Source organism: Pseudophryne corroboree, chromosome 2 (assembly GCF_028390025.1).
Source record: "Pseudophryne corroboree isolate aPseCor3 chromosome 2, aPseCor3.hap2, whole genome shotgun sequence".
Classification (NCBI taxonomy): domain Eukaryota; kingdom Metazoa; phylum Chordata; class Amphibia; order Anura; family Myobatrachidae; genus Pseudophryne; species Pseudophryne corroboree.
Genome location: NC_086445.1, coordinates 380153915 through 380166838, shown reverse-complemented (window position 1 = coordinate 380166838; position 12924 = coordinate 380153915).

Sequence of the window (12924 nt, the reverse complement as noted above, 5' to 3'; positions counted from 1 at the left end):
GGAGAAACGCGTTGGCTATATCGACTTGACCACTGGAGGGAGATCCTGGACGCTTTACCGGACGGGAGGTGAAGGAGTTGCTGCAGCTGCTGTGGACTTTACACCTATATGCACTCTTTTCATCTAATTCTGGTAATTGTCCATTCGGACTCCCTGTGTGGATACTCTAATTGCTGCTTGACACATTGCACTTTGTGTCACTCTCATTGCTGCTATCACACTTTTAACCGTGTGTGGATCGATGTTTTATATGTGTATAATAAATGCCTTTTAACCATAAAAACTTCCATGTACATTTTAAAAATTGTGCTTCACTATATGCACTTTTTTTTTTTTTTTGTCTCTTTTGGGAAAATCCGTATATGAGGACTACTGATATCAGTGGCTCTTTGATCTCCATTTGATGCGCTCGGTGTATGTATTGGTACCATTTTTTTCTTTGCACGTATGTATATCCCACTTGTTGGGTTGGAGGTATTGTCTAGAGAGTTTCCTCGAGGTCACCTTGGTACATCTCTAAGCTGCTCTAATTAATGCGCACTGAACATAGTATCTATACCCACTTTTGTTCTGGCGTGTAATGAAGTCCGGGTTCGCCCGACGTGCGGGATGCCAACTGAACTTGGACATTATTTTAAAGGGGAATTCATTTACAAGGCATGGCTTTGCCTTGTAAATGATTGCCCCTTTAAAAAAAACTTCCAAGTTTGGTCGGCAACCACACATCAGCCTAACTCGGACTCCATTACATCCCACTCTAATTCTCCATTTTGAATATGAATTAAGGGTTATATTTATTAAGTGGTGGCTTTGAAATCCTGGAGGTTTTGCAGCAGTTTACCTGTGGGATTGCATCTCACTGATTTATTAAGGTCTTAGAAGATTAGAAATCCACCATACCTCCACCACAATACTGCCAAAATAAAAGTGCTGCCTCTGACTGCCAGGTTTGGAAGCACTGCACAGATCCTTAGGAATCTGTGCAGGCTTATAATATGTAAAATATGGTGAAAAAAACAAACAAACAAACCCATATCACAAGGGAGATGGATATGGAGGTAATACTGATTAGGAGTAATAATAATATTGTTCTTTACAGGTGGACTACTGGTCCCAGCAAACCTGCCAGGGGATGATGGTATTGGGAGGACAACAAGGGCTCACTGGTACCTGTAATCACACTGAATATTGTAAGATTTTTTTCAATAAAGACACCTCCACACCTCTCATTCTGCATACACATCCATGCATCAATGTTCCATAAAGCATCCACTGGACATGGCAAAACAGTAAACAAAAAATGAAGCAGCTGCTCTCAGCGTCACTTGCAAACACTCTCATGGAATGTAATAGGTCTGCTTTGATTGATCAGAGCTGGAAGTGCAGCCATGTGTTATCCTGACATAGGGCTAGATGCATCATCGCTTGGAGAGTGATAAATTGGAGAGAGAAAAATCACCAGCCAATTAGCTCTATATGCCATGTCCCAGGCCCTGTTTGAAAAATGTCAGGAGCTGTCTGGCTGGTAGTTTATCACTTTCCATTTTATCACTCTCCAAGCGATGATGCATCTAGCTAATGGTGTCTCCAGCCCAGCTGGGTGAGCCTGGGGCTGGTCAGTAAAGAATCAGTGGGGACCCCCGCAACATTTTCCCACCCAGCAAAGGGATGCAGTGCAGGGAGGTGCTAGGCAGGAGAGGCGCATCCCTGTGCTGTGCGCTGTTGCTGCCAGTTGCCGCTGCGCCTATCACTGTACAAGCAGCGGCAGCCAGCAGCCTGGTTCGTGGCTCTTCTAGTCCCCACTCCAGCCACACCGCAGATGTCATCTCCTCCCATCCTGTGTCAGCGCAGTGACGCTAGCAGGGGGAGATGTGGGGGCGGGACTGACTCCAGGAGCAGAGAGCTGCAGTTACAGCTGACTGCAGTACTGCCAGGAGCCACTAGATGCCCCCATCTCCATGGACGGAGCCATCTCATCACCTGCCAGGACTCAGGAACAATCGAGAGACTGCCCGAGACCAGTAGGCAGCGTCTAGATTCTCTTCGTGCAGAGGACCTTTCCCATAACCCCCTGGGTCCATGTCACAATCTATTTGGAATAGAAAAGTGTGGCGAGCGAAGCGGAGCGAGACACCGTGCCCGATGCGTGGCGAGCGAAGCGAGCCCGCGAGGGTCCAATGCTGCATAGAAAAAAAAATACCCCAAACGGACGGAGAACGAAGAAAACATTTAGGAGCTGTAAGGGCGGATGTTCTCTCCTGCCCACTCGTTTTGTCACGTCCAGGTCCTTTGCACGAAGGCAACATAGACACAACCGAGACCAGTACAAAGGAACTGAGTGAGTTCTCTTTTTATGTGTGATTGTCTATCTATCTATCTGTCTGTCTGTCTGTCTCTCTTTCTATCTGTCTGTCTGTCTGTCTATCTATCTATCATCTATCTATGTGTCTGTCTGTCTATTATCTATCTATCTATCTATCTATGTGTCTGTCTATTATCTATCTATCTATCTATCTATCTATCTATCCAGTGGTTGCAAGTAGAAAAAAATTCTTAAGGGGGGTACTCACGGAGCGATATTCTAAGCAATCTGACTAGATTGCTTAGAATTTCAGCATGATCGCTCCGTGTGTAGCCCCCTCAGCAATAGCGATGCGCGGCCCCGCACATCGCTATCGCTGCTGCTGCTAGATTGGCCCGCTGGGTGAAGTGAGCGGCCCTCCCGTCTCCCCCCGCACGCTCAGCACAGATCACGCTGTGCTGAGCGGCGGGAGAGATGTGTGCTAAGCGGTTCGCTCAGCACACATCTCTCCTGCATGGGCCCGTCTATATGGGCCTTTACAGGTACTGTGTGCGCGCGCCAAAGAATTGGGTGTGGCCAAATGCCACATGGGGCATGGCCAAAGAAAATGGGGCTGTGATACACATATGGGGGGAGGGTCAGATACACATATGACCCCAATAGAGCCAGATACACGTTGCCCCACAGTGCCAGATATACATTGCCCCACAGTGTCAGATACACATTGCTTCACTGTGCCAGATACACAAATGCCCCCAGAGTGCCAGATATACATTGCCTCACAGTGCCAGATACACATTGCCTCACTGTGCCAGATACACAAATGCCCCAGAGTGCCAGATATTCATTGCCTCACAGTGCCAGATACACATTGCCCCACAGTGCCAGATACACAAATGCCCCCACTGTGTCAGATATACATTGCCCCCCAGTGCCAGATACAGAAATGCCCCGACAGTGCCAGATATGCCCCCAGTGCAAAGTTTGTGTACATTGAGCCATCAAAAAACAAAGGTTTCACTATCTCACTCTCACTCAAAAAAGTCAGTATTTCGGAATATTCCGTATTTCTAAATATTTGGATATGGGATACTCAACCTGTAATATAAAAAATTCCTTACTACAGTCACATAAAATGTTTTAAATGATATGTTTTTATTAAAATAGTGCTGTCATTTCTGTTACCAATGTCCAACTAATGGAAGATGATTTTAATGCTGTATTTATTTGTATTTTAGAACAATGAGTGTTTGTTTACATTTCTTTCTGATGTCACCGGAAGTGATGGTTTTGCTCCTCTTCCGGCCCGTTTGATATAGGTTGAAATTACCAAAGTCGATTGAAAAATAAGGGTATAAAGGACAATAGGAACACAAGAGTATATCTAAACCTTAAAAATGAGTTTGAACTAACGAGATTTGTATATTTAAAAGCGGAGCCGGAAGTGACGTGACAGAGACGATCGAGAAGTCACGGCGCCATGGCAACCTGTATACACGGAAATGGGCGCCGGGACCTCGTCACAGGAAGTGACACAACGCATAGAATCCGGGAGGCCGGTTACTATGGGAACCCATATATGCGGAAGTAGATGCCGTGCTTGGGACGGTATCACAAGAGGATCAAACTGGGAAGGACTAATTTCAATATTGGATTCATATGTGTCGGCTGTGTGGTGATTGGTGGATGGGTATTTAAATATGGGATTATTTGGAATGATCAGTATTCTGACTTACCTTGAAAAAGACCCCAAGCTAGGGGTGGAAACGCGTTGGTGTTCCTGAGGGGGCGAGAGTGTTTGCAGTAAAACGACCAGGATCCAGCATTTACCATCTGTACTGTATATGGGTTGATCCGGAGCACCCATATTGGGACACATGCGCTGTTAGGGACTGTTTAACCACAGTTCCCACCGATTCCGGTAATTACTCATTCCACTCGCTTCCTAAAGGATTGTGTCAAAATCTGATCTAATTGTGCATTATTATTGTATATGTGTATATTAAACGTTACTTCACTATATGAAAATTTCTCTCACATGTCTATATGGTACCACGCTTTTTGAGAACAGAAGTACCACTGGAATGAAGTAAAACAGGGAAGAAAACCACGGATAGCGCTAGTTAAGTGTACTCTAGAGATGTGCACTTGAAATTTTTCGGGTTTTGTGTTTTGGTTTTGGGTTCGGTTCCGCGGCCGTGTTTTGGGTTCGACCGCGTTTTGGCAAAACCTCACCGAATTTTTTTTGTCGGATTCGGGTGTGTTTTGGATTCGGGGTTTTTTTTCAAAAAACCCTAAAAAACAGCTTAAATCATAGAATTTGGGGGTCATTTTCATCCCAAAGTATTATTAACCTCAAAAACCATAATTTCCACTCATTTTCAGTCTATTCTGAACACCTCACACCTCACAATATTATTTTTAGTCCTAAAATTTGCACCGAGGTCGCTGGATGACTAAGCTAAGCGACCCAAGTGGCCGACACAAACACCTGGCCCATCTAGGAGTGGCACTGCAGTGTCACGCAGGATGGCCCTTCCAAAAAACACTCCCCAAACAGCACATGACGCAAAGAAAAAAAGAGGCGCAATGAGGTAGCTGTGTGAGTAAGCTAAGCGACCCTAGTGGCCGACACAAACACCTGGCCCATCTAGGAGTGGCACTGCAGTGTCACGCAGGATGGCCCTTCCAAAAAACACTCCCCAAACAGCACATGACGCAAAGAAAAAAAGAGGCGCAATGAGGTAGCTGTGTGAGTAAGCTAAGCGACCCTAGTGGCCGACACAAACACCTGGCCCATCTAGGAGTGGCACTGCAGTGTCACGCAGGATGGCCCTTCCAAAAAACACTCCCCAAACAGCACATGACGCAAAGAAAAAAAGAGGCGCAATGAGGTAGCTGTGTGAGTAAGCTAAGCGACCCTAGTGGCCGACACAAACACCTGGCCCATCTAGGAGTGGCACTGCAGTGTCACGCAGGATGGCCCTTCCAAAAAACACTCCCCAAACAGCACATGACGCAAAGAAAAAAAAAGGCGCAATGAGGTAGCTGTGTGAGTAAGCTAAGCGACCCTAGTGGCCGACACAAACACCTGGCCCATCTAGGAGTGGCACTGCAGTGTCACGCAGGATGGCCCTTCCAAAAAACACTCCCCAAACAGCACATGACGCAAAGAAAAATGAAAGAAAAAAGAGGTGCAAGATGGAATTGTCCTTGGGCCCTCCCACCCACCCTTATGTTGTATAAACAGGACATGCACACTTTAACCAACCCATCATTTCAGTGACAGGGTCTGCCACACGACTGTGACTGAAATGACGGGTTGGTTTGGACCCCCACCAAAAAAGAAGCAATTAATCTCTCCTTGCACAAACTGGCTCTACAGAGGCAAGATGTCCACCTCATCATCATCCTCCGATATATCACCGTGTACATCCCCCTCCTCATAGATTATCAATTCGTCCCCACTGGAATCCACCATCTCAACTCCCTGTGTACTTTGTGGAGGCAATTGCTGCTGGTCAATGTCTCCACGGAGGAATTGATTATAATTCATTTTAATGAACATCATCTTCTCCACATTTTCTCGAAGTAACCTCGTACGCCGATTGCTGACAAGGTGAGCGGCGGCACTAAACACTCTTTCGGAGTACACACTTGTGGGAGGGCAACTTAGGTAGAATAAAGCCAGTTTGTGCAAGGGCCTCCAAATTGCCTCTTTTTCCTGCCAGTATAAGTACGGACTGTCTGACTTGCCTACTTGGATGCGGTCACTCATATAATCCTCCACCATTCTTTCAATGGGGAGAGAATCATATGCAGTGCCAGTAGACGACATGTCCGTAATCGTTGGCAGGTCCTTCAGTCCGGACCAGATGTCAGCATCAGCAGTCGCTCCAGACTGCCCTGCATCACCGCCAGCGGGTGGGCTCGGAATTCTGAGCCTTTTCCTCGCACCCCCAGTTGCGGGAGAATGTGAAGGAGGAGATGTTGACAGGTCGCGTTCCGCTTGACTTGACAATTTTCTCACCAGCAGGTCTTTGAACCCAAGCAGACTTGTGTCTGCCGGAAAGAGAGATCCAAGGTAGGTTTTAAATCTAGGATCGAGCACGGTGGCCAAAATGTAGTGCTCTGATTTCAACAGATTGACCACCCGTGAATCCTTGTTAAGCGAATTAAGGGCTCCATCCACAAGTCCCACATGCCTAGCGGAATCGCTCTGTGTTAGCTCCTCCTTCAATGTCTCCAGCTTCTTCTGCAAAAGCCTGATGAGGGGAATGACCTGACTCAGGCTGGCAGTGTCTGAACTGACTTCACGTGTGGCAAGTTCAAAGGGCAGCAGAACCTTGCACAACGTTGAAATCATTCTCCACTGCGCTTGAGACAGGTGCATTCCACCTCCTATATTGTGCTCAATTGTATAGGCTTGAATGGCCTTTTGCTGCTCCTCCAACCTCTGAAGCATATATAGGGTTGAATTCCACCTCGTTACCACTTCTTGCTTCAGATGATGGCAGGGCAGGTTCATGCGTTTTTGGTGGTGCTCCAGTCTTCTGTACGTGGTGCCTGTACGCCGAAAGTGTCCCGCAATTCTTCTGGCCACCGACAGCATCTCTTGCATGCCCCTCTCGTTTTTTAAATAATTCTGCACCACCAAATTCAAGGTATGTGCAAAACATGGGACGTGCTGGAATTTGCCCATATTTAATGCACACACAATATTGCTGGCGTTGTCCGATGCCACAAATCCACAGGAGAGTCCAATTGGGGTAAGCCATTCCGCGATGATCTTCCTCAGTTGCCATAAGAGGTTTTCAGCTGTGTGCGTATTCTGGAAACCGGTGATACAAAGCGTAGCCTGCCTAGGAAAGAGTTGGCGTTTGCGAGATGCTGCTACTGGTGCCGCCGCTGCTGTTCTTGCGGCGGGAGTCCATACATCCACCCAGTGGGCTGTCACAGTCATATAGTCCTGACCCTGCCCTGCTCCACTTGTCCACATGTCCGTGGTTAAGTGGACATTGGGTACAGCTGCATTTTTTAGGACACTGGTGACTCTTTTTCTGAGGTCTGTGTACATTTTCGGTATCGCCTGCCTAGAGAAATGGAACCTAGATGGTATTTGGTACCGGGGACACAGTACCTCCAACAAGTCTCTAGTTGGCTCTGCAGTAATGATGGATACCGGAACCACGTTTCTCACCACCCAGGATGCCAAGGCCTCAGTTATCCGCTTTGCAGCAGGATGACTGCTGTGATATTTCATCTTCCTCGCAAAGGACTGTTGGACAGTCAATTGCTTGGTGGAAGTAGTAAAAGTGGTCTTACGACTTCCCCTCTGGGATGACCATCGACTCCCAGCAGCAACAACAGCAGCGCCAGCAGCAGTAGGCGTTAGATACATCGGAGGAATCCCAGGCAGGAGAGGACTCGTCAGAATTGCCAGTGACATGGCCTGCAGGACTATTGGCATTCCTGGGGAAGGAGGAAATTGACACTGAGGGAGTTGGTGGGGTGGTTTGCGTGAGCTTGGTTACAAGAGGAAGGGATTTACTGGTCAGTGGACTGCTTCCGCTGTCGCCCGAAGTTTTTGAACTTGTCACTGACTTATTATGAATGCGCTGCAGGTGACGTATAAGGGAGGATGTTCCGAGGTGGTTAACGTCCTTACCCCTACTTATTACAGCTTGACAAAGGCAACACACGGCTTGACAAATGTTGTCCGCATTTCTGTTGAAATACTTCCACACCGAAGAGCTGATTTTTTTTGTATTTTCACCAGGCATGTCAATGGCCATATTCCTCCCACGGACAACAGGTGTCTCCCCGGGTGCCTGACTTAAACAAACCATCTCACCATCAGAATCCTCCTTGTCAATTTCCTCCCCAGCGCCAGCAACACCCATATCCTCCTCATCCTGGTGTACTTCAACACTGACATCTTCAATCTGACTATCAGGAACTGGACTGCGGGTGCTCCTTCCAGCACTTGCAGGGGGCGTGCAAATGGTGGAAGGCGCATGCTCTTCATGTCCAGTGTTGGGAAGGTCAGGCATCGCAACCGACACAATTGGACTCTCCTTGTGGATTTGGGATTTCAAAGAACGCACAGTTCTTTGCTGTGCTTTTGCCAGCTTGAGTCTTTTCATTTTTCTAGCGAGAGGCTGAGTGCTTCCATCCTCATGTGAAGCTGAACCACTAGCCATGAACATAGGCCAGGGCCTCAGCCGTTCCTTGCCACTCCGTGTGGTAAATGGCATATTGGCAAGTTTACGCTTCTCCGACGACAATTTTATTTTAGATTTTTGAGTCCTTTTTTTACTGATATTTGGTGTTTTGGATTTTACATGCTCTGTACTATGACATTGGGCATCGGCCTTGGCAGACGACGTTGATGGAATTTCATCGTCTCGGCCATGACTAGTGGCAGCAGCTTCAGCACGAGGTGGAAGTCGATCTTGATCTTTCCCTATTTTTGGAACCTCAACATTTTTGTTCTCCATATTTTAATAGGCACAACTAAAAGGCACCTCAGGTATACAATGGAGATGGATGGATACTAGTATACTTATGGATGGACGAGCGACTGCCGACACAGAGGTAGCTACAGCCGTGGACTACCATACTGTGTCTGCTGCTAATATAGACTGGATGATAATGAGATAAAAATAAAAAATATATATATATCACACTAGTACTGCAGCCGGACAGGTATATATATTATGTAATGACGGACCTGCTGGACACTGTCTGTCAGCACTGCAGACTCCTAAAGTAAGCTACTAGTATCAAGAAGATAGAAAAAAAAAAACACGGGTAGGTGGTATACAATTATGGATGGACGAGCGACTGTCGACACAGAGGTAGCTACAGCCGTGGACTACCGTACTGTGTCTGCTGCTAATATAGACTGGATGATAATGAGATAAAAATAAAATATATATATATATATCACACTAGTACTGCAGCCGGACAGGTATATATATTATGTAATGACGGACCTGCTGGACACTGTCTGTCAGCACTGCAGACTCCTAAAGTAAGCTACTAGTATCAAGAAGATAGAAAAAAAAACCACGGGTAGGTGGTATACAATTATGGATGGACGAGCGACTGCCGACACAGAGGTAGCTACAGCCGTGGACTACCGTACTGTGTCTGCTGCTAATATAGACTGGATGATAATGAGATAAAAATAAAATATATATATCACACTAGTACTGCAGCCGGACAGGTATATATATTATGTAATGACGGACCTGCTGGACACTGTCTGTCAGCACTGCAGACTCCTAAGTAAGCTACTAGTATCAAGAAGATAGAAAAAAAAACACGGGTAGGTGGTATACAATTATGGATGGACGAGCGACTGCCGACACAGAGGTAGCTACAGCCGTGGACTACCGTACTGTGTCTGCTGCTAATATAGACTGGATGATAATGAGATAAAATTAAAATATATATATATATATCACACTAGTACTGCAGCCGGACAGGTATATATTATGTAATGACGGACCTGCTGGACACTGTCTGCAGAATGCGTTTATAAAAACACCACACGACGAGTGTTTAACTTTTTCAGGCAGACAATCACAATATACTGGTGGTCAGCAGACAATCACAATATACTGGTGGTCAGTGGTCACTGGTCAGTCACACTGGCAGTGGCACTCTGGCAGCAAAAGTGTGCACTGTACTTAAAATATGTACTCCTGCTATAACTGCTCCCCAGTCTCCCCCACAATTAAGCTGTGTGAGCAGTGAGCACTCAGCACAGTCAGATAATGATATACAGTATTACATATGATGCAGCACACTGGGCTGAGCACAGATATGGTATGTGACTGTGTCACACTGTGTATCGTTTTTTTTTTTCAGGCAGAGAACGGATTAATTAAACTGGTGGTGGTCACTGGTCACTGGTCACACTATCAGCAAGTAGTACTCCGTCCTAAGCAGACAATCACAATATACTGGTGGTCAGTGTGGTCACTGGTCAGTCACACTGGCAGTGTGGCACTCTGGCAGCAAAAGTGTGCACTGTACTTAAAATATATTATTTATGTACTCCTGCTCTAACTGCTCCCCAGTCTCCCCCACAATTAAGCTGTGTGAGCAGTGAGCACTCAGCACAGTCAGATATACAGTATTACATATGATGATGCAGCACACTGAGGCTGAGCACAGATATGGTATGTGACTGTGTCACACTGTGTATCGTTTTTTTTCAGGCAGAGAACGGATTAATTAAACTGGTGGTCAATGGTCACACTATCAGCAAGTAGTAGTACTCCAGTCCTAATATGCTCCCCAAAATTAGTAAATACTAAATAGTGTCTCTAACTCTCTACTCTCTTCTCTATAAACGGAGAGGACGCCAGCCACGTCCTCTCCCTATCAATCTCGATGCACGTGTGAAAATGACGGCGACGCGCGGCTCCTTATATAGAATCCGAGTCTCGCGATAGAATTCGAGCCTCGCGAGAATCCGACAGCGGGATGATGACGTTCGGGCGCGCTCGGGTTAGCCGAGCAAGGCGGGAAGGTTCGAACCTGCCTCGGACCCGTGTAAAAAGGCTGAAGTTCGGGGGGGTTCGGATTCCGAGGAACCGAACCCGCTCATCTCTAGTGTACTCCCCGCTTTTTTTACATTGTGCACTTGTGGTGAGAGGAAAAGGAAACCTCATAGGAGAGTGACACTATTACAGCTGCTTTCCTTGCGCACTAAGTAGTTCTACAACTTCTTTATATTAGGTACACATGTCCCGCCAGTACCAGATATCCCCCAGTGCCAGATATGCTCCCAGTGCCAGATATGCTCCCAGTGCCAGGTATACATGTCCCCCCAGTGCCAGATATGCCCCCAGTGCCAGGTACACATGTCCCCCAGTGCCAGATATGCCCCCAGTGCCAGGTATACATGTCCCCCCAGTGCCAGATATGTCCCCAGTGCCAGGTATACATGAAGGCCGCCCCGCCCCCTGCCGCTGCTCACCGCTGCTGCTGCTGTCCTGTGTGTGCCCGTGTGAGGGGAGGAGAGCGCAGCCTGCGCCTCTCCTTCCCACCAGTCTCCGGCGGGGGCGGGTGTCTCAGTTCAATTCAACGCCGATCCATGAGCCAATCAAAGCTCGCGGTCCGGCAGCCTTGGCTGCCGGTCCACGAGCTCTGATTGGCTCACGGGCGGCGCTGAATTAAACAAAGACACAGTGGGGCAGGAGAGGCGCAGGCTGCACTCTCCTCCCCTCACATCAGCGGGAGCGGCGGTGAGCAGCAGAGGAAGGGAGGGACGGGGTGCCGCTGCCAACGCCTTCCAGATGTACAGTAGCTGGAGACCCGAGGGATCGTGCTGCACAGTGAGGAGCCGGCCGGGACACCATGCGGGTGAGCAGTGTGGGGTTGTCACTGATTGGTAAGTGTGCACAGGAATCCAGTCTGCAGTGTTAAGTGCAAGCCCTATTGGGGGAATGGGGGGGCGCTGAACTTCTGTGCACACTGTCCTTTTATTAAGTATGGGAGGGAGGGTGCAAATTTATAGTTTGCAGGGGGTTGCCGAACACCCTTACACCGGCCCTTCCCACGCTCTTCAATTTTTTCACTACCAACCTAGGCTTTAGGGCCTGGTACACACCAGAACAACATCCTGTCGGCACGATGATTGGAAAAACTGATCTCAGCCCCAGGCCAATTGAGATTGGCCGAACACTCTGTGCAGTTCTATGAACAACAGAACGATATCTCATTCCGTCCTTCATTTAACTGCACAACATCGTACACAATATCTTCTGATTGGCCTGCAACACGGCCAACCAGATGATATCGTATGCGACCCGCGGGAGCATGCAACTGACCTCACACACTGTATGATCCGCACATTATGTTGTTCCGATATTCCTGGAAGCCACATATCGTGGGATCCCCATGACTTTTTTTTTAATCGTCATTATTAATTTTTTTATTATTATTATTATTTTGCCATTTTAACATAGAATACATGGTAAATCAATTATGGATTTTTGTTGCTCCGTAATGGAATTGTCATTATTTTAATCAGTATGAAATGGTCTATATCACATATGTATGTAGGACAAAATCCCTATCATTACGAAAAACATCTTGTGTCATTTTGTTAAATTCTATAAAGATCCGTGGAGCCTGAGAACTCAGCCGCTTAGTGGATGTTTTCCTTTGTATTTCCCAGCTAATCTGATGGAGTCTAGCCATGTGAAAAACTGCGTCCTCAGACAGCTGCTCTATAGTGATAGGCTCCCTCCCTCAATAAATCTCCAGCTGGAAGAAATGACAAATTATGTCTGAGAGTGGGCAAATGCTTCTGTACAGCTAAAGCCTGAATGTGTTTATTTCTATCACTGACAGTTCACTGATCCACTGCAATTTAGCTCTGATTTATAATGGGGAGCCAAAGACCACTTCAAAGGTAATTTTAGTTTTCTCCATCTATCTTGTTCCTCATTCTTATTCAGTATATTGGTAAGTTGATTCTCTGTGTCAATAAAATGACTGACCTCCATTCACTTGAATTTATTGCATCTTATTGTAGTTACAGTACTGTGGTTTTGAGGGATCTGCATTGCTGAAAAATGTCACCTGCAAGGACTCCAGAC